We start from the raw sequence: 24,004 nt of genomic DNA, 5'->3' as shown, positions 1-24,004 counted from the left end.
CTTGAGAACAAATCCCTTTTGTGTGAGCTAAGATCAAGTTGGGATCTTATGCTACAATGTATCTGGAAACAGAACCCTTAAAATTTGGTACGCCTGTACAAAAAGCAATGTTAAGAGTGCAGTCAAAAGGGACATCTTTGTGTTTTTAATAAAAATGTCTTTGAGTAAAAAAAGGACCTCTTTGTGGAGGAAAGGTATTTATCAGCAAACAACTTGCCCTGTTGAGTACATTTCAGCCTTGTTAACCAATTCAGCATCTGTGGGACATATGAGGCTGGCTGTTGCTTTTAAATTCAGGAATGATTGTGCAGAGCCATACCGTTATTAACTGAAAAAAGACCAAGGATGGTATTCATAGTCAGTTACACAAATGTACTGAGACTATCAGAGATGTTAGTGGATGAGTGCAGCTGAGCTGTGATTTATAGAGCCCATTTGTGCCAGTGTGTGATGACCCTGAATGGATGTATGCAAATGCACAAATAATCACATGTAAATGTCAAGTGATGTAAATCTTCATATGCTAGTGAAGTATGATTTACACCATTTGTGAGTCATAGGCAAATTTTCCCACTTTTCTTCACTGGTTGCAGATACACTATATAAAAAGAAACCTTGTCAAATTTACCAGAGCTGCAGATGGTGACAATGGTGTCACTTGCTGCTAGCTTTGCTCCTTCCAGGTCTGAGTTGCCTGTCTTGGCTGTGCCAAAACTGCTTGTGCCCTGCAGCGCTCACTGGCCAAGAAGGTGAAAATATAAGTCAAGGATTACTCATTACAACTTTGATAATCTGGAAATCCTTGATAGGTTTAGAGTGGACAGGGATATTATAAGGGTCTCTGCCCGGCATCCTGGCAGTGCACATGATTCCCATATCTAGCACACTATATCAGTCTACTGCCTCTTCCTGCATGGTGGAATGCCCAGTAGTCACCTTGTTGGTCAGTGGAAAATGTTTTTATATTGTATTTAACTAATTATTAATGTTAAAGTGTATTGCTGAATACTGTTTTTTTCTTTTGTCTCTCTCACTTTTCTCTCTATCTTTTTTTAGGTAATGCTGAATATCCACTGGAGCCATGGCTTGTGAAACCAGTGAAAAATCCAAGTGTATTTGCACAGGAGATGTATACCAAATCCCTGTTCCAGACCCAGACAGTTATTGAGAGGGTCTTTGGCCACCTGAAGAGCCATTTCAGGTGGCTGGATGAGTCTGCTGTGCCCTTCAGTATGACCCAGCCACTGCATGCAGGATGTTTACTGCATGTTACATTCTGCATAACATAATCATGTACTGGCCTGGTGGTGAAGTAACCCATGTTGTTACTTCCGCTCTGAGTTCCAGGCCCACTATGACTAATGATGACCAGCCGGCAGCAGTAGTAAAGGACCCTGTGCACCAGGCTCATGCACAGCATGTGACTGCACAGGTAAAGCTGTCACATCTTGTCCAGAACTAGGGACCATGACATTCAGCTTAGTATTTCCTTTATTGTAAAAAACATGCAGACTACAATTGATGTATGCAGTGATATCTGGGCTATGCTGTTGGTGCATGGTCTGCTGTCACTATTTCTCATCTTAAAATATTTTTTTATTATCTGTTAGAAAATAATACTTGTGTTACTGTCATGAATGAGTGCTCACGGACTCCTGCATAGTGATGTTGTAAGACATCATATAGAAAGTAATTCACATGTATGTCTGCTTTCATGAATACATTCCACTTTAATTACTACTTAATTATACAAAAGTAATGAGTTTTGTCAGCAGTGGAAATACTTCCTGAGTTAATGCATTGCAAAGGTAAGGAAAATGACTTATACTGTTTTTTTTTACAATATGCCATTGGCTCTTAGATCGTTCTGTCATACTGCACATCAAATTAATTTTGACTTCAGAAACATAAAAAGCTATCATCATTTGTGCAGTGGAGAGGGTGAAGCAGCAGCAGTGAAAGTTTACATGGCAGGGTACGCATTTTAATGTGCCATTTGCTTATGATATATTTCTCCTGCAAATGTTTGTTCATTACTACTTTTATGTTGTAGGTAACTGCTACCAGTAGGAATGGTAATCCATGTAGCATTGCTTTTTGTCTGCTTTTCATTGATGGTGTACATACTAGTTTTCCAGGGATAAAATACATACATACATTTGCAGCTCTCTCCAACCCCCATTCCAGTCATACAAACAGCTGTGTCTTTGAAGCTGATTCCCAGTAGTTCAAAATCAAATGAGTCCTACACTTCTCCTATACATAGGATAGGTGATGTTGCAAATGATTTGAGGAGATGCTATCATGAGAACTATAAGGTGAGTTGGTCTGATGTCACGACCTACCTAATGCAGATGCTCCTGCTGCAACTTACGTGACCTGTGTAAAATGTGTTCCAGTTGTTCACCTTGTCTACTGACATTACTTTCCTGAGAAGCAACAGTATTATAATGTGATCTCCTCCCATGTGTCCTGACAGTACCCCCTCCTCTACCCCTTGCAAGACTGACTCCAGCTTGATTCTGGTATGTCCTAATTAGTGTACAAATGGAGGTGGCCACTGATGCTTGGTGTGCCACTGTACTACGCTTCAGTGTGATCATGGCATTATCCCTACTGTCTGTTATTTCCAAGTAGTGCTGGAAATCATCACTCATACCCTGGAGCACTTTCATAATTTCTAGCTGACTCACTCTGGCAGTGCTCTGAGCCCTTACAATGTCATGGCACATATCCTGTTGGGCCACCAATGCTTTACATGTATCCTAAGGTAGCTATAAGAAATTCCTGCTCTTGGCTACCCTTTGTAAAGATGTCACTGTGGACACTGTTACTTCTGAATGCCTGCATCATCCTCAAAGTGTTCCTCTCGGTTTGGAGATACTGGTGTAAAGGTGCAGGTGTGTTTCCTGTACAAACTTGAGTGGCATTTCAGCTTGTTCTTGACTTTATGATGTACTGTTACTTTCTGCAGAGTTACTAACATGTCGTGAGGTGACAGATTCTAACATTAAAATGAGGAACTGTCTGCCATTTTCCTCAGGCTGCCTCATAAATATAACTATGTTATTATCATCATCATCAGCAGCAGCAAAACCCATTCTGCTGCAGATATCATCCAGACTTATTGGTATATTTGAACTGTTTGTTTCTTATGCTGACCATGTAAAATGTTATTTGAAAACATTAACAATAATGTGATATGCGTGAATGGGCGTGCCTTCGTTGAAGGTTGGGCATAGCGCTGGCACCGTAAAAATCTACTGCCAATCATTAGTGGACCAGAGTTCCGCTGTGGTGACCCCTAAACAGGAAAACACTGAAAAACCACCAAACAAAACAAAACCAAGAAAAAGAACGTAGGTCAAGGAAGGAATAACCAGTTCAAGCAGAAAGTCAAGGAAGGAATAACCAATTCAAGCAGAAAGTCAAGGAAGGAATAACCAATTCAAGCAGAAAGTCAAGGAAGGAATAACCAATTCAAGCAGAAAGTCAAGGAAGGAATAACCAATTCAAGCAGAAACCAGGAAAAGCCAAAAGAAGAAGAAGAACAACAACAATAATGTGATAGCATACAGTATGTTTACTAGAGGGTGAGTGGGATACTTACCATGCACATTGTCTTCATTTTCATTCTTTGCTGATACACAAAGTTCACCTAACAATCAGTTGTGATGTGTTTAATAACATATTTCCTTGTCAGCATTCAGTTCTCTCTATATAAATGTATGTTACTAATTTTAAACTGGTCTTCATGAGCAGATGCGTGTTGCAGCTGCTGCAGATATTGGTAAGATGGGGCAGTATTCATGCCACCTCTAATTAATCCTGTTCTACCATCTTGTGTGTCATAGTCATCACCACAGATGGATAGAAGGTATTCCTCATCTGGTGTCAATTGAATAAGACTTGTTGCTCCCTCTTGTCATGGTACAGGAAATTGCATTCTGTCTAGCCTTGCTTCTAGCACATGCTACCATACCATTTGCCCTTTTCTTGCACTATATCACCCACTGCATTAATTTCAACAACTACTTAACTCAAGGCCTTGTTCTTCTCAGTTTGCCTGGGCCCCCCTTTACTAAAAAGAAGTCCTCCATATGTCCTAAGTGCTGTTGTGAGGGGAGGATTTCCTCATGGCTGAAGTTATCCTTTCTCTGCTTTGATCCCTTACGTTCTAGTATTATATGAGAAAATAAAATGGTCACAGTCATAAAGTGTGACAATACTGTTTGGATTACTGATGGTTAGGAGGGTGGCCTAATGGTTAAGGTGTTTGCCTTACAAACACAAGGTGCAGGGTTTGAGTCTCATAAGGGATAATTAGCTAGGCTTAAAATGGCTTGCAAGGGCAGTTAGCCTAGTACTAATCTATAAACCTATGGATGTAATCAGCTTTTAAATTGCAAAACACTGGCCAATTCTTCCTGCAGTCCCACAATAAATAAAAATGTTACTTAACACAAACCATATAATTACATACAGAAATACCAATATAGCCATGTAAAATTACCATATATTACTTGTATTTCATTTATAGGTTCATAGGTTGGTACTAGGCTACTGGCCCTAGGGCCTATAAAAAGCCTAGCCATAACAATTCCCTGGATATTTCTTCCCACAGTATTTACTTCTCTGGACCCCTGTCTAGCAGGGTGACTGACATGATCCCTGGGGTGAATTTCCTATCTCACATCCAATCATCAAGGTTCCTTTTGAAGAGGGCCAAGGAGGCACTCTGCTTGACATGTATGGGCAGTCTATCCCAGAGTATGGGGAGTCTCTGGGTTAGGAACCTATCCCTCCAGCATGTTTTGTGCATTGTGATGACAAGGTTTAGATTCCTGGAGCATGTGGCTCTGAGGGATTGGGATTTCTTTAAGTGGAGCATGTCCAACAGCTCAGGATTTGACATGGCCTTGTATGTTAAGCAGAGATCGCCTCGTAGTAGACGATATGCCACAGAGTATAGCTGGAGTTTTATTAGACGGTCAGCATATGGCATCTGCTTTAGGCCTGTGATTCTTTTAGTGAGATATTTCTGTGGCCTTTCCAGCTGTTGCAGATGTCTTGTGACGTACATACCAAATGGGGCATTATACTCTATAATGGGTCTAATGAGGGATGAGTACAGTGGGACAATGACCTCCTTTTTTCTGGATGAAAAGCCCTTAGTGATGAGATGTGCCACATAGAAAGATTTCCTGACTGTTGTGGCGATGTGGTTATTGAAAGTGAGACCACTGTCCACCTGTGTCCCTAAGTCTCTCATCACACTTTCAATGTTTAGTGTACTGGGTACCTGTTTTTTTCCAAAGGGGATAACTATACATTTCTTGGCATTAAGCTTGAGCCCATGGCTCTGGCACCAGGCATCTGTTTCTGTAAGGCTCTTTTGTTGAATATCCACATCATTTGGGGATTCAATAATGGCTCCCAGTTTGCAGTCATCTGGGAACTTTGTTAGCCAGAGTCCCTTAGTGTTGGCCTGTACTTCAGAGAAGTAGATGCCAAACAAGAGTGGTCCCAGGACTGAACCCTGAGGTACTCCACTTGTCACTTGCCTGGAGATGGATTTGGAATCGGCTACTTTTACAGTCTGGGTTCTGTCAGTAAGCCAGTTGGCAACCCATCGAGTGACTTAGGGATTTATGCCCAGCTTAGTAAGTTTATCTATGATTCCAGAGTGGGGGATGGTGTTGAAGGCCTTGGCAAGGTCCAGATAGGCTGTGTGGACTGCCTTACTCTCGTCCACAGCTCTGGAGACTGATTCGAAGAAGTCAATCATATTCAGGAGACAAGATCAGCCCTTCACAAATCCAAACTGGGTGGGGTCCAGTGTTTGAAGGTTGCCAATGTCTTTGTTTATAAGTTCCATGATAATGCGTTCCATGCCCTTGGAGATCAGGCTTGTCAGACTGATGGAACGGTAGTTCCCGGGATCCAAGGTGGATCCCCCCTTGTGGAGTGGGATAACTTTAGCTGTGTGTCACTCAGTGGGAACGAAGCCTGAGGTGAGGCTATGATTAAACATGACACTTAGGTGAGGTGCCAGTTCATTTTGTATTTCATGTAGTACACAGCCTGGGATGTCATCTGGTCCCATGGATGCTGTATTCTTAGCTTTGGAGAGTGTGGTTTCTACCTGTGTGGCCGTGATTACCAGAATTTGGCAATCTTTTGGTATTGAGATGGGCCTTTAGGGGTGAGAGGGGGGTGAAGTTGGCACTAAATTGATCTGCCAGGATATTGGCAATATCCTTGGGATCAGTATATGTAATGCCATTCTGTTGTAGCTCAGAGCAGATCTGAGCATTGCCATTTAGATTCTTGACATAACTATAGAATGCCTTGTGGTTGTCTTTGGAATCTTTGGCAATTTTATTTTCATAACTAGCTTTTGAGGATTTTATGAGGGATCTCAGCTTCTTACTGAGGCTGGTGAGGGAGTTTTTTGCATCCTGGGATTTTCCTCTTTTCTGCAACAGTTTCTTCCTTCTGCTGTATAGATTGTTTATAGCAGGGGACCACCAGATTGGCTTCCTTTTTTTTGGAGAAGAGCAATGAATGCAATGACTTTTGTCACAAAAAACATCCTTGTCCTATAATACTGCCATTTATTATTCATCACTGTCACTACAAAAATCTCCACTTCAACACACATGCCTGTTGATATCCTTAGTACTGTAGAACTTCAGTAGTAAATTACTGGATTTATACACATATATGCATAATCAGTAAATTATACCACAGCAATGATAATTTTCTGTTATCAGTAATAATCATTTCCACCGCTGCTGTCATGAAATCCAGCTTCAAAATGATGCAGTTCTAACAATAAGTCAATCCTATCATAACCTGAACATCATGCATGTAAATCCATTACAAATGACAATTAATTCAATAATGAAATAATATTTTTGTGTTTCTTATTAAATTATATTTAAAAATATATTTCCTTACTGTATTAAGTCTGCAGTATCTTAATGTAATTGACACCTATCTTGGCTAATGGCGAATTAATATGGCTCTGCTCAACTTATCGGTGGAAATTCAGAGCCATTTACATGTGTTAGATACAAATTAAAACTAATTTGCATTCATCTCTATAAATCATAGTAGCACACAAATGAGTCCCAAGATGTATTGATGAATGTTGGCTTTTCATCACTCATGAACACGTGACCAAAGTAACATGAATGCATATCAGAATGACATGGACACACTGTGGATGGCTCCACAGTCTGCAGCACTCCACAGCTGTCCCAAACTTGGTGTGGGAACATGTGAATGGTCCTAGAATAACCAAAATAAAAATGTAGTTAAGAAAAACAAAATGGAGTAATCTAAATGTCAGGTCTGCAGCAATCTGAAGAGTAATCCCTGCCTATCCAACATTGTGTGACACACCCTAACACCCCACACAAATCATAACTTCATAAATCCTAAAAATAACACACATGGTGGCATTTATTTCCAGCAATCCTCCAACAATAAATAAAGAAATAAATAAAGGAAAAAATATGCTATGCCACATGAGACATACTGGTGTTATGGCACAAAAATAGTCTTTACCGATAAGTATTATCAATACAAATCATTAATTATATTATTTCCATTTTAATCAAGCATTCAAGGGAAAGGTTAAACCAAACTTGCCAATAGTATTAAAAGCTGTTGTAATGACCATGCTGGTAAAAAGGGTTTGGTTAAGGTAATGTCACACCTCACAGGGAGTGGTTCTAACCCCCATTAATACATCCCTGAAAATACTTTCCTCATTGTTGTTCTGGCAAGATGGCAGCACCTGTGAAGGCAAGAGGCTACACTACTAGCTGGTCCAACAAGGAGACTATAATAATGCTGTAAATTCTCAATGATTCATACTAGGATAAGACTGAGGCATGCACAAAACACAATACATGGAAAAATGGATATTTGCCAGGTGTTTGGTGAATGCCTGTCACCTCTGACAGGTATAATCCACTCTGGCCAGCAGTGTCTTCACCAGTATGATGATTTGCAGAAGCATAACACTGACAAGCTGACCAATGTGTTCTATTGTAAGTAAAAAAAAAAAAAAAAAAAACTAGAAAACTGCAGTGAAATTCAAACACCAACCAAACCCAGAACGTAGTATGATATCCAGCGACAAATGACCCGCATCAGATAAAATACTAAACATTTTATTTAATAAAACTTAATGCCAATTCCAGCCTGGCCAATACCATTCAAGCGGATCTGCCAGGCTAACTCCATTTTATTTTAATGTGTCGATTATGACTAGATTGAAATTAAAGGCACTGAGGAGGTGATTGAGAGGGGAATTTTATAGGTTCTAAAAAAAGCATTGGGGATGTGACTATGATTGACTGAGTTACGTTCTTCCACTAAAATCATAATGGAACAAGGCTGTAATTTGTCTGATGAAGTTTCTTGCAATAAATTGAAGGAATGAAAGTGCTTACAATTGAGTTTTAACTTTTAATACTTATAAGGCATTAAGTTTTATTAAATAAAACATTTAGTATTTTATCTGATACGGGTAGTTTATGGCTGGATGTCATACTAAAAAAACTTGTTTATAATGTTCACTACTTCATTGAGTCACATTAAAAATAATAAAAAAAAACATTTAATAAGTTGGGATAACTAGAGGTATTCTGAGAAAGAAATGTGTACCTGAAATATAGTTGCTATTACGAAATGCAGAGGAAATCATGAACATGTTTATAATCATACAGGCATCTTTTTAAAAAGGATGGATATGAGTAATGTGTTAACAGATCTTCATAATATATATAAATGTGACATATGTTTATTAAACCTCATCTGTATATGTAGCTCTGTAAATCATGTACTGGGTTACAAAAAGATGTATTTATTAATGGATTTATGAACAATGAAAATAAATTGACATATTACAATCTTATAATTACAGAAAATAATGGTATTTTTAGAACTGTACAGTACGTATTGCATGAACAGAACTTGAGAGATGCACTTCACAAAGTCACAAGCACTTGCCATATGAATTCAACTGAAGTATGCGTAAGTACTACTCATATCACTCTTTCCAAGTACACAAGCACTTCCCAAATGACTACTCCCATTGCATACATAAGCACTTTATGTACACAAGTTTTACTTCAATAAAGAATTTGCTGCAATATTTCAATAATGTAAGAAATGGCATGTAAACACACCCCTGGATTCACTATCCTTCTGTGCAGGACAAGCTTAGTCCTACAAGGAAGTGGCCATTTAGGAGCAGGACGGCAGCACACCATGCATATCAATGAAGGCGTGCTGCCTGAGCTCCTAAACGGACACGGAGCATGTACGAGTGCAGGGGCCGTGTCTGAGAGCAGAGCTCTCAGAATATACATGCCCCTGCAATGAAGAACAGCAGTGTATGAATAAGAATAAGTGAGACCACTCATAAGTGTTCACATACCCCCAGAAATATTTGGTGGCCTAATGGTTAAGGTGTTTGCCTTACAAACACAAGGTGCAGAGTTTGAGTCTCACAAGGGATAATTGGCTAGGCTTGAAAAGGCTCGCAAGGGCAGTTAGCTTAGTATGAACCTATGAACAATAGTTAAAACATTAAATATAAGGATGTTTTTTTTTATAAAACAGATTAAATTTAACCGTAGTTGCGCAGGTTTGCCCATTGCTTAGCTACAGTTAATGCAGCTAAAATGGCACAAGAGGATAAAAAGCAAGATATATGCAAATGAAGCAGTACAGCCATAGTGTAGTGGGTACAGCATTCGCTTTACAAGCAGTCATTCCTGGTTCGAGTCCCACTCCAGTGCAATCCATTTTCTATGTCAAATCACTTTATGATCAATTTATTTTGTTGCATACCCTATGACATAACATATATTTGTGAAATGGAGTACTGCATTAAATGCAGATGTCAGGTGTCATTGTCATAATGTCCACAGATAATCACAAATGCCCCATACAGTATATGTACACAGGAATCAGGGATACAAATAGAAGGTAAAATGTGTAATGAATGATAACTCCATACAGTTGCCAAATCCACCGCCTTCCCAAGAACCATTAGACATTACTGTCTAAATTAGTGCAGTGGTAAGCTGGAGTAAGCACTAGTAAGGAAGAGTAAGCATAATTAAGCAGTAGTAAGTGGGAATAAGCATATCTAAGCAGTAGTAAGTGAGTTTAATCCTGTTTGCATGGGGGTAAGTAATGTGCACACAGGTTAAGCAATATTGAAGCTAACACTCTGTAAGTGTATTTAACCGGAGGTTAGCATTGCTTACCTTCAAGCAAACCCATGCAGACCTGCTGACAAGTGCCTTAATCACTCTGTATGCATCAGCTGCTGTTCTGGCCAGAAAAAATATAAACAGCCTTTGCAGGTCTTGAACCCAGGACCCTGTACATTATAGTCACAGAAGTTAACCACTAAGCCATCATGCAGTACATAAGACTGAAGTATCACCAAACAGATCCTCACTATAGGGAATACAAACTGAACATGTGAAAGGAATCTATATACAGTTTTATATTGTACAACCTACTACAGGACATAAATATGTAAACTGGAGTACTGCATTAAGCCCAGATGTGAAGTGTCATTGTAATAAAGTGTTGAAATCCCCTAATTAATACAAGGACCCCATACAGTGTGCTACGTGGATCATGAATACCAAACACATAACATGTAATGAATAATAAACCAATGCCAAAATGCAAATGTAATGCGAATTAAATATTAAGCAACGCTAAGTATTGCACAGCCAAGCTTAGTAGGTGTATTCTTGTGTAGGCCAGCTAACTCAGTCTGCCCATTGGTATACCCCTTTAAGCAATGCCAACCTTAGGAAAGCAGGTTTGCCCATAGCTTAACATTTTCAAAACCGTCAAATCACAGCAAAGTGTGGGAAACCGGCCCTATTTAAACACACAGGCAGGAATACATCTCATAACTGGTTGTAGCTTCCCATTGTAGACACTATGTCTGGAATGGGAGAGGGTGTGCGCTTTCAGGTGCAGCACTGGGGCATCCAGGAGTCCAGAGTCATGACAGGACTCCTTGTGAAAGAGCATGACAAGAGACTGCTGCAAGGCCAGTACCAGGGTTCCCAATACAAAGCGGAAGCCTGGGACCATCTCACCCATGACCTCACCAGTGTCACTGGCATACCCCAAACTGGTGAGCAGGTCAGGCATCACTATGCCGACCTGAAGTGGAGAAAGGGAAATCTCTTGGATCAGTGGATCCAAGAGGCTAGGAAGACAGGGGATGTCCCAGCCGTGTGTAAGTATCAGTCCATTACCTGCTTAATAATTGCCAGCTAATGTATATTATGGATAGGTATGGCTAAATAGTCCTCTTATGTCTTTCACAGCAGCAGGTGAGTGGGCTGCGAACCAGGAAGCCCATGGCTGTAGACTGCAGTGGTTGTGACACGACACAGGTTAGTAATACTCTTGCATGTACTGTCATAGGAAATAAATCTAAAAGTAGTAGTAAGTTAATTGCCTGTATAAAACCTGTATTGTTTAAGGCATGTACTGCATACACCAGAGACTAGGGCAGGAAGATTCCCATATAGGTTATATGTAAATAAAAGCATAATAGCCTGACAATAAAGGTCTAACTGCTGGAGTTCATGTGTTCACTCTGGTATCATATGGTAATGTAGAGTTGCAATCACTTAATAGTACTGTTGTAGTAAACACTATTACCCACACTGTGCTACATAAATAAAATGTGTAGGAATGTCTGTATATGACTGCTGTAATCCCAAGAGGTCAAATAGTAAAACTGAGAAAGGCTTAGACAGAAAACACTGAAAAAACAGTCAACAAAACTCAAATACCACACTCAACTGTGACATGAACTGTTGGATTTTTTGCACACACAGCCATGGTTCGAATTCTGGGAGTGGTAGTAGGCTGTATGCAAAATCATCCTCAACAACTGTACAGATATGTCCAGAATGTTCAGTAAATCGGCCCATAGCTGCTGCCTGTCACCCTGTCCCCCTGGCAAATCAGTGGGATGATCCCAGATGTTTAGGCAGCAAACAAGACATACAACTGAATGTCAGACATCTGTAAGAACAAACCTGTCACTCTAGCAACTCCCCAAAATGTTATGAGGGTAATTTGCCAAGTATGTCCCAACTCCACCCATATGTTGTCAAGCTGTGACCAGAGTGTGTACAGTAGCAGAGTGAGATGTATGTGCATAATAGTAATGTGGAAACTGGTAATTTGTGTGGCAACATTCAGGTAGTGCTAACAAACATTCCTCCCACAGGTCTGTCAGATACGAACACTTTCCCTATAAATAAAAGATTGATACTCTGTACCGGTACTGTTTACTCTGGTATTGTATGGCATTGTTAGTGTTGCAGTCGCTCAGAATAATAAGGTATTACTGTCACTCACACTGTACTACAGAATACAACTCTCTAGGAAATCCTGTATAAGAGTGTTGTAATTACAAGGTCAGACTGTAAAACCACAGGAGAATTATAGACAGAAATCAGACAAGAGATACACAGCAATATCTATATAGCACACTCAACTGTGATGGACAGTGTTTTATTTTTAGCAGACACAGCCATGGTTTGAATCCTGGGAGTGGTAGTAAGCTGTATGCAGAATCATACCCCACAAGTGTACAGATATGACCAGACTGTCCAGTAAATCGGCCCATATCTGCTACCTCTCACCCTGTCCCCCTGGCAAATCAGTGGGATGATCCCAGTCATTTAGGCAGCAAACAAGACATACAACTGATTGTCAGACATCTATAAGAACAAACCTGTCACTCTAGCAACTCCCCAAAATGTTATGAGAGTAAGTAGCCAAGTATGTCCCACCTCCACCCCCACGTTGTCAAGCTGTGACCAGTGTGTGTACAGTAACAAAGTGAGATGTATGTGCATAATACTAATGTGGAAACTGGTAATATTTGTGGCAACATGCAGGTAGTGCTAACAAACATTGCTCCCACAGGTCTGTCAGATACGAACACTATGCCTATAAGTAAAAGATTGATATCCTGTACTGGTACTGTTTACTCTGGTATTGTATGGCATTGTTAGTCTTGTAGCTGATCAGAATAATAAGGTATCACTCATCACTGTCACCCACACTGTACTACATAATACAACTGTCTAGGAAATCCTGTATAAGAGTGTTGTAATTACAAGGTCAGAATGTAAAACCACAGAAGAATTATAGACAGAAATCAGACAAGAGATACACAACAATATCTATATAGCACACTCAACTGTGATGGACAGTGTTTTATTTTTAGCAGACACAGCCATGGTTTGAATCCTGGGAGTGGTAGTAAGCTGTATGCATAATCATACCCCGCAACTATACAGAAATGTCCAGAATGTCCAGTTATTTGGCCCATATCTGTTGGCTGTTACCCTGTCCCCCTGCCTTATCAGTGTGCTACCTTCTGATATGTAGGCAGCATTTCATGTCATATAACTGACTGTCAGACCTGTACATTTTTGGAAAATGTCAACTAAGACACACCTGTCATTGTACAAGTCACTAAAGGTTTAAGAGGGCAATAGTCAAAATATGTCCCAGTTCACCTGCATGTGGCGAAGACATGCCCAGAGTGTGTGCAAAAAAAGATGGACAGGTATGTGCATAACATCAACCTGGAATCTGGGAGTATGTATAGAAACAGTTAGGTAGTGTTAACAAACAATACCTCCACAGGTGTACCAGGTAAGAAGTGTATACTGCAGGTAAAATGCAGTTCATGTATATAGTTGTCGACAGTCATACCACTGTCCAAACTAAGGCAATAGGGCAGTGTACTAATACATGTATGGTACAGATCACAGCATTGACTAGGAAAGTAATGCAAACTACAGGAATATACTAGTTGTTAATTGACATCTTTCTCTCCCCTCACCATATCTGCAACAATAAGCTAAATACACAACTCAATTGGTATGTGCTGAATTAACTCTACTGTTGGGACATATGTCCTATTGTTTAATAATTATTTAAATTTGTTTCTATGCAAGTGCCATGTTGAAATACTCCCACATTGGTGGCATGCTGCCATCAATGTACCTGCATGCTGTTGTAATGACCACTGTGGTCCCATATATGCATTGTGTTCTGTTTGCTATGCAACTGTTCTATATCTGGTGTTTGGGTTAATGAGAATATCTGTGCATGCTGTTATACCTAATCCTGGAATGTGTTGACTATTACTAACCCACATATGTTGATAAAATGTAAACGCCATAGCACATTTGGGAGGGCTGGTCCTGGTGGACCCACCTGTCCCACCTCAGCTGGCCATGGCACTGGGCACGTCTGGGTTCCAACCCGGGACCTCCTCGTGCTTTTGTCCTGCATCACCTTCAGGTGGAGCCACCTTATGGGATGGGATCCCCCCTGGGAGTGGGCGCGGACAGGAATCTGTCACCCATTGCCAGGTCCGGGTCATGGTGTGTAGCGAGCTCCGCAGGGAGGTCGGAGATCTGCTACGCCAGCTTGAGGGCTGTGTGTCCCAACTAGAGGGTTGGCCTGCCCTCCTACTCAGCCTCCAGCAGAGCCACCTTCAGGGCTGTGAAGGTGCAGTGGTGACTGCCAATGGGTGGGGACCTCAGTCCCACTGTTTCCACTATGGGGCTCATGGGCTTCCGATTTCCCAACATCCCTCCTCATCAAGGTGTTTACCCCCCACAAGTGTCATATACCACCCCTGTATGCATCTTGTTTGTCTTGTCTGTTAACCTACCCAACCTAACTCCCCAAATATACCTACTATCCCTCTCCAGCATCCCACTCTCACCTGAAAAAAAAGAGCAATCTGTCCCCCCCAAAAAAATCTCACCCTATACATAGCTGTCCATTTTGCACCTGATCCACTGGACTCATGTAATCTGGTCTAATTGGTTTAACAACATATTATTATTGTTGTCCTCACCCCTCTTTCAGGGGTATGAGTGTCCAAATCTATCTCCAAATTCAGTTTATATGCACAGCTGTTGTTGTAGAAGAAATGGGCAGCTATGGACCTTCCCTACACCCTTCCTGCACATCCCTAGCTATTTTCTCTACTGTCTTTCCCTCTTTGTGCCCCTTTTTCACCACTTTCCTATCAACCCTTTTTCATTTCTTTTAAATAAATTAGTGCGGGGTTAAGCAGAGTAAGCATTTTTAAGCAGCAGTAAGCGGGTTTAAGCTTGTTTGCATGGGGTAAGCAATGCCTACACAAGTTAAGCAATTGAGAAACTAAATCAGTATAAGAAACTGTAACCGGAAGTTAGCAGTGCTTACCTCCGCACAAGCCCACACACAAATCCGCTTACAACTGCTTAAAAGTGCCTTAATCACTCTGTATCCAATGGCCCTTGTTCTGCCCAGCAACAAAATAAATAGCCTCTGCAAGGCTCAAACCAGGACCCTGCACACCATAGCAAAAGTAATTTATCACTAAGCCATGTCAGATATACATAACCCTGATGTTTTCACAAAAATATCATCCAGCACAGTCATTCAACAGTCCAGGAAATGTATTTAAACATGTAGATGTATACATTTATTTATGTATTTATTTATTTTACATGTGTTAACCATGTTAGTCTGACTCAGCATTTGGCTTATTTTCAGCAGAGACCTGGGTAGAAAAGCTCCTCAGTGAATAAAATGTAACAAAGTCCCATTACAGTCAGCAAAAAAAGTTACTATCAGGTTACAATAGCATGTGTTTGTGTGTATATATTTCTATCTAAATAGATATATAAATATCTATAAATATATATATATATATATATATATATATATATATATATATATATATATATACACACATATGCATACATCTATATATATATATATATATATATATATATATATATATATATACATATATATATATATATATATATATATATATATATATATATATATATATATATATATATATATATAAGTGGTTCAGTTGGTAGATTATAGAGGACATCCTACAGGGGTGGTATATGACTCATGTGGTGGGTACACACCCTAGATGGTGTGTGTGGTCTGCGATGTGGAAGCCCCATGAGCCCCCATATGGAAACAATGGGAACAAGGCCCCCACCCATTGCTAGTCACAACAGCAGTTCCATGGTCCTGAAGGTGCCTGACCTGGAGGCTGAGCAGGAGGAGCATGTGGACCCTGTGATTGTGTACTGGGGGCCTTAAGGTGCTGTATCACATCCCACAAGTTTCTGTGGAGCCTCTATGGAACAGACCTTGGATCTGACCTCGGGTAACAGGATCATGTCTGTGTGTGCCCCCAGTGGGGGGGGGGGCACCATCCCCTGAGGTGGTTACACCTGAAGGTAGTGCTGGAGCAGTAGATGAGGCCCCAGGGTGGGTCCCACATGTGATGTGGCCTGGTAACATGGCCAGATGAGGTGGGAGTGGTGGTTCTGCTGGAAACTATTCCCTAAATATGCTATTGTGTCATAGAACATATGTGGGTAGTAATAGTCCATACAATCCCGGAACTTGTCCAACAGCATGCATAAATATCCCCAATAACACAGAATGACATTTGTGTAGCAATCACATAGGAAGCATTCCACATGCATATATGGAACCATAGTGGCCCTGACAATGGCATGCAGGTGAAATAGTCTATAACAGACCAGCAATGATTGTGTCCCCACAGGGAAGATGGCTACAAACAAGTAGCACAAAGCGTGGTACAATACAATATATGTCCCAATGGTAGGTAAGCTGTAGCCGTACCTATTGAGTTGTGTGAACAGTATGTTGTTGCTGATATGGTGGTGGGGGGAGACAAAGATGTGTATTAAGAACTATGGTAACCTTGCTGTATGAGTTGCTCAGACCTGTTTCCATCTTTATGTCTTTCAGGCAAGATGTCCCACGGCGGTTTACCAGGGTATTCAGCGGTGGAAAATGAGGTCATACTGAACTTCCAGATACAGCACTACCAAGTTCTCTTTGGCAGGACAGCCCATGAGCAGCAGGAGTGGACCTCCTTGTCGAACGATCCATTCCACAGGGTCAATGATGTTGGCCTGCATAACCACAGTTATGAGCAAGTCCAGCATCATTGTACTGACCTGCTTCGCAATGCCCATTGGCATGCTGCTGCAGTCTGGGGGGATCACCTCACAATGGGGGGGGGTCATGCCATCCATCCCCCCTGACATGTGTTGAGGAGCTCCTCGCCAGCCTCATGGCACCTTCCCACCCGCACACCCAACAACTGGTAGAGACCATTGTGGAGGTGGGTGCTACCCACATACCAGCTGAGGAGTATGCAGGTTAGGCCACAGGGCACATCAGTAGACCACTGTTGCATATGCATCCACATCTGTACAGGTAGATCATGCATATGTGAGATGTCATATATATAGTCTTTTGCTGCGTAGTAGTAATAAACATATGTGCATAAGCGGTAGTATTGTGGACTTGTACTGTTGATGTACTGTAATGCTGTACCCACCCTGTAGCAATGCCACAGCTGTGGCCACTGGCATCACATCTCTCACACTCTTATGTAGGTCCCTCTGGTATACCACCAAGGCAGCAGGCTGTAGCTGGTGAGTATGGTTTATGTTCATGCTTGCCAATACACCGGGCACGTAATGGCTATGGTATATTCCATGCACACATCTAACACACCTACCCATAATGCGTGCTGTACATGTTCACGTATTGTTGCTGTTAAATGCAGTGCATCACAGTGGTGACCATGATGGGGTATCTGAAGGGTATGTCAGACACCTGCAAGATAACTAACATCTTGTCATTGCAAAATGTGTCCACAGGGATGAACATAATGGTGGGACACATGGCCTACAGTATGGAAATGTGTGAAACATCACCCTTATACAGTGCTACAACAGTGTTTATACCAGTATTACAATGGCAACTGTTACAGATCTACACTATAGCATAACATAATACTGTGGTCCACATTATTATCTGGGACTAGGCTGTTACACATGGTGTTCAGTGTTTGGGACACTGCAAACTGATACACATGTGTAGGCCATAGTTGTCAAACATCTGCAAAAAGGCTGAAGGTGGGGAGGGTGCGTCATCATGACACACCAGTGCACTGCAGCAGGGATCTTAAGGATGCTAAGAATGGCTGTATCTGCACACAGTCAGGTGTCAGATGTAACCCAACTCCACAGCAATATTGATGGTAGTGTGTGAACTCCAAGGTATGTGCACGAGTAGACCTTGCAATCATGCAGAGTTGGGGGACATGTGTAGCACAGACTGACCATATACTGGTAAATGCAGATGACCCATGCTAGTATACCCCTGCCAGGAATAGTGACTGCTGTAGTACACATAACAATAGGTACAACAAACCGTCATGATAAGGGTGTGCACACATATGCACCCATGGAGTGTATGCATTGTAGTTAGCATGTGCACACCTAACACATTTCTTAGACACTGCATGTGAATGTACAGGACATATGTCACATATCAGGCTCATACAATGTTAATATATGCGGTGATGTGGTCCCATGGCATATCAAGGAAGAGTGCGTCATATCAATAAGGGTGTGTACACTCCCCATAGCCATGGTAAGGTCTGACGGGTGTCAGTGTAATCGTATCATATTGGTCATAAATGCACCGCTGATGTTGAGATCTGTAAATCAGACATCAGGCATTCGCAAATGACATCTGTCCACATATCATCCCAGGTATGTGTCACTCAAACACATGGGGGCTGTGACCATTAGAGCAGACATGGTGAGTTCTGATGGTTGTCAGTGTAATAGTATTGTATTGCTCATACATACACCGCTGATGATGACATCTGTAAATCAGACAGCAGGCATTCACAGATGACATCTGTCCACATATCATCCTAGGTATGTGTCGAACAAACAAATAGGGGCTGTGAGCAGCAAAGCAGACATAACTGACACAGTAATACACATTCAGCAATGGTTTGTACACCTGTGAGGTTTGGTGCACAGTACATAGCAGGGTGCAGAACAGGTGCACAGTAATACTGTGTAGATGGGTGCAGTGTTTTCCAGGGGAAGGGGCATCATCTACTAACACAGCCCATGCATCACACACATGTATACTGTTGCTAGCATGGATTGACTATGGCTGCACTGCATGCTGTTAAGTACCATATGTTATGCATGTTGATAGATGGGTAATGGGAGGACTGTATGTACTATCTTTGTGCAACCTCACCTGTAGGTGTGTGTGTGTGTGTGTGTGTGTGTGTGTGTGTGTGTGTGTGTGTGTGTGGGGGGTTATTTTGTCTGTAAGTGCAATCTGATGGAGTGAAGGAGGTTGATGCATGTAGGATGTGTGCGTGCATGTGTGTGTGTTTGTGTGGCTGTCCATGTATGCACATGTGTGATTGTGGGGTTGTTCATATGCCAGCACTTCCCTTTGGGATCGTGCAGTACATGGACATGGACTGACAAATGAGACACCAGAAATACTTGTCTGATATGTAATCACAGGACAGCTGATGGTATAATAAGGTCTGTAGCATGGAACATGCATTGGGAGGGAAAGTAGACACTACGTATACCCTTAATATTGTAATCAGCAGAAAGCTGAATGACAACCCACATATGCAGCACTACATATGCATTGGGGAATTACTAGACAACACCAGGGAGTGTTTCCATATATTACTGTTACCCACATGATAAGGTGATTGAGCAGCAGATCTGGCATGTACTGAGCAATAGTGACATATGACACTCCAGTGCATGACATTATGGAGTGAACGCAGTAGCCCCTAACATATAGGGGTAATGCGTATGATGTCTGGACATACCCAGGGTGAACACTGGATGACAGCAGTGTGGCCATGTAAAACCTACTCCACTCAAGGCAAGGAGGTAATGGAGTAACAGTTCTTGCATTGTGATCACTCGTCTAGGCATTTAGAGGAATGATACGTTAATGAGTGGTATTAATGAGTGTATGTTACCAAGTGTGATGCGGGATGGGGAACTTATGTTAATAAACATGGGACTGTCTATAAACTCAGAATCAGGTAGGTATTAAGGTGAAATGTGTGTGTGTGTGTGTGTGTGTGTGTGTGTGTGTGTGTGTGTGTGTGTGTGTGTACACTGTTATACAATGCTGTACAGGTCTTAAAGTGCATTTCTTGTTTTCCCCCCACAGGTGGCGAGGTGGGTCAGGGTCCCTCCTGTATGCAATCTGATGCTGGTGTCCATACAGACACCGAAGATGATAGTACTGTTGAGGCACAGGCGGGGTTGTCAGAGGCTGAAACTGTACCATCGTTTGAAATCTTTCTCTTTGCCACCCCAACCCTGCACACAGTTACAGTGCCTATACATACCCCATCACCAGTGGCCATAGCAGAGGGACAGTTGGCGGTTGGTGGCAGTGCACAGGAGAGTGTGGTATCTATGCCTAGTGTGTCTGGTCACAGCAGGCATAGCTGGATGTCCGGCAGGGCACCATATAAGCAGCTGTACCAGGGTGCTCATGGCAGGGCCGCTGGGCATCATGCCCCTGGCAGAAGTGCCACAACTGGTACCACCAGGCACAAGTTTCAGGCTGTCATGGGGGCGCAGGTACGTATGGAACTGTACATCAGATAGGGCCTGAGGCTGCAGAGGGCTGCTCTCTCATCTGCAAGCGACAACTTCCATGAACTTGCTGGTGCCCTCTGTGATTATACCGAGGTCATGGATAGACAATTGGGGAGATGGTGGGCCTCATCGACCTTGGTTTGTCCATGCTCAAACATGTGGTGAGAGTGGGGCGATGGCCGCGTGGACGTACACCAGCAGCACCAACAGCTGGCAGTCAATGTGAACACACTGGGATACCAAGGCACTCCCATAGTGGCAGTACCAGCCCCAGCACTGCAGTTGGGGGTGCTATCCACACCACACCACAGCAGGCCAGGTCCACATGGCCCTGGGCAGTCCCAGGAGGGACCTGGTTCCAGCAGACATCTGTCATCATCAGGAGAGAGTAGCACATTGAGGCCTGTACCTGGACGTGCCCATGGAACCCCTGTCAGGCACAGTCCACATGCCCATGGTCAGAGGCGGTGAACTGCACACCCTGCCAGGTATGGTCTGCAGCTGTCCAAGAAACATCTGTATAGGTCAGCCTCATGGCATAATTATGTGCATGCATACCCACACACTATATGAACACACCTAGGGCAACCCCATACTACACACACCACATCACCACGCCCATTTCAGCTAATTACACCCCTCACCCACACACATGATATCAAATGTATGGCCCACCCTCAGTCTCTGGCAAACCAACAACAAACCCTGTGCATATGATGATACCTGTGCCACATCCCTGTCATCCATGACATTGATGCAGGGACAGGCTAATATGGTTCTGATGCACACAGTGACGGCATTACAGTGTACCAATGTACTGCTATGTAACATGTTGTCAGGAGTAATGTTTAATCCATACATGTCAGGTAGTGTAGCTGTCCAGCCATGATGCATTATAGCTGTTAGTAACACTGAGTGATTGTGGTCTCCATAGTGTTATCCACTTGTGTTGTAGGTGTACATGTGTCAGCAGGAGGATGGTCTGCAGTCATATTCCACAAGGGGTATGGCACTGTGGTGACACCATGGCTGCGACATATCCTGGGTACAGTTGAACACGTCACAGATTTGTATAACGCTTACTGCCTGTGCCACATGGACAGGTGACCCGCTGGGACATGTATAATCAGCAACCTGATGTAGATCCATCCACATACATGCACACTCTTACTTGGCAACACTTGGAATAGACCCCTACCTAGGTATGTAGTGCTACTGAAGTATGTGTCTTTCATTGCACACACCACACAGAGTTTAGGGTGAGGTGTGTTCCAGGTTACATGTTACATGCATAATGTCCCCAGACATGTAAAATATGGTAATGGGGGATGTAATGGTTGTATATGGACAATACATAGTGTGACATACCATCATATACACATTAACAGACACATAACAGGCAGACACACATCCGAGAGACCTGGGTCTGTTAGTGCTAAATAACTTGTCAGTGTGTCCAATGTGTTACAGGTAGGCTGCACACAGCACATGCATAACTGGGCTGGATTGTGGTATCAGTTACCTGTATGGTTGATGTTGACAGTGGTCACCATACAGTGGTACATGGGACCTATACTGGGTGTACCATGGTGTAATGTAAACAGCACCCACATCCCACAGTGGATATTGAACTCACTGGAACCCACGATGGCACTCTGACATACCCAACATCACACATTGCCCACAACTGCGATACAACCCATTGTACATCCCAACAGTGGTACTACAGGGATATGCATCTAATGCACATGCCACAGGCATAGTAGGGTGTTGCGTTGTCATGCTTCACCTATGGGAAACAGCAACACTATCCATACTACTGTGTGACAATGTGTATTGTAATAGGAGCATGTGGCCTCAGAATGCTGTACCCTACAGATATACAGACATGCACACGTACACACACTTGCCAGAACTCAGTGGTATCCCATGCCTATTGACCCATTTGTGCAACACTGTTGTGCTGGTACTGCAAGGCTCATGTAGCCATTAGGGAGAGGAGCGTACCAGGGTACATGTAATGTCCGGTACAGCAGCAGCCAAATCTTACTATGGCAATGAGTGTTGTGGTGGGTGTGAAGGCCCTCATGGTATTCCCAACTACAGGTGTACTAACACACAGACACTGCTATCCTCAGTAATGCACACATACACATTTGTCAGTACTGGGGTGCAGTGCTGCAGGTGGTCATAGGTGTGTACCTGCCTATTGTCCATGAAGAGGTGTGAAGTGTAGGGGTGTGTGTACAGTGGTATCATGCCACCTGCTATGTTCCAGCAGACATACACCACTGTGGTGACCATCAGGGTAAGAGTGACATGCATCAGCCAATCCTATGGGTGCCTCCTGCAAATGGCCACTGAGGTGATCCAGTTGACATGTATGCAACATGTATTACAACACATGGTTAGTGGCTGTGATGGAGACCTGTACCCAAGCATGTTCTGTTTACTGTGGTAGTGTAGTGGAGGTACCTGTGGCATGTGGTGCGTACAGGGTGTTGTCTCCTATATATGCCAGTTATAACACAGCTGGGCAGACATGTCAGTCAAGCATAGGTTGCATGTATGTATCCAAGCTGGATACCTGACATCTGCACATATGTACAGGGACTGACAGACATCATCTTGGCAAGCAGCTATGCAGTAGAATGACTTTGTCAACAGATAGATTTCTAACACCAGTATGCCTGTCATTACTATATGTTTGGAGCCCTCACTGACATCTGCTGTACAGACAGTAGTCTACAGTTACTTTCCATATGTCAGATCATTATCCAGTAGGGGATATATAATGTGACACAGCTCACACACCAGGAACATGACAGTGAGGCCTCACAGTCCAGCTATGCCTGCAGGGGTGCTTGTTGTCAGTATTACATTTAGCAATATACTCTTGCCTGGGAAACACTTTCAACAGTAGGACCGCCATGATACACTACATGCCGGCATGACAGCATGCTACCCTTGTATGTAATACATTCACATGGAAAAGAGTGCTTTACAGGTCTTATATACTTGAGTGTCCCAGACATGACACTCACACCCCTTGCTACTGTACTAACAGCACATAGATGCATGTTAGGTACATGGCATTACATACACTTATTACAGGTGTCATTACCCTGCTATATTATCAGACTGGAATTTGAGCACAGGTTACCAGGGCTGAGCCATGCTTAGCAGGTGTCAGCATTGCTGCAATATAACAGCTAAGCACATTTGCGCACTGTTAAGCAAAGTCTACATGGTGTAAGCGCCCGTATGTTTAACCATACCTTAGCACTGCTTAGCTTCACGCAAACCTGCGCAAACCCACTTAAAGCTGCTCAAAACTGCCTTAACCACTCTGTATCCAATAGCCCTTGTTCTGCTTG

The 24,004-nt window shown here is 42.5% G+C and overlaps 1 protein-coding gene across 3 annotated transcripts in view; it reads right to left on the bottom strand.

Annotated features, from left to right (window-relative positions):
* LGR5 (leucine rich repeat containing G protein-coupled receptor 5) overlaps window positions 1-24,004 on the bottom strand; it is a 1,626,452-nt gene that overhangs the window by 185,371 nt on the left and 1,417,077 nt on the right. The gene's annotated exons all lie outside the window — the stretch shown is intronic.

Source organism: Protopterus annectens, chromosome 11.part0 (genome assembly GCF_019279795.1).
Source record: "Protopterus annectens isolate FY-2018-M chromosome 11.part0, PAN1.0, whole genome shotgun sequence".
NCBI classification, from domain to species: Eukaryota; Metazoa; Chordata; order Ceratodontiformes; family Protopteridae; genus Protopterus; species Protopterus annectens.
The sequence above is the reverse complement of the archived record's forward strand: the minus strand, read 5'-3'. Positions and strand labels throughout refer to the sequence as shown.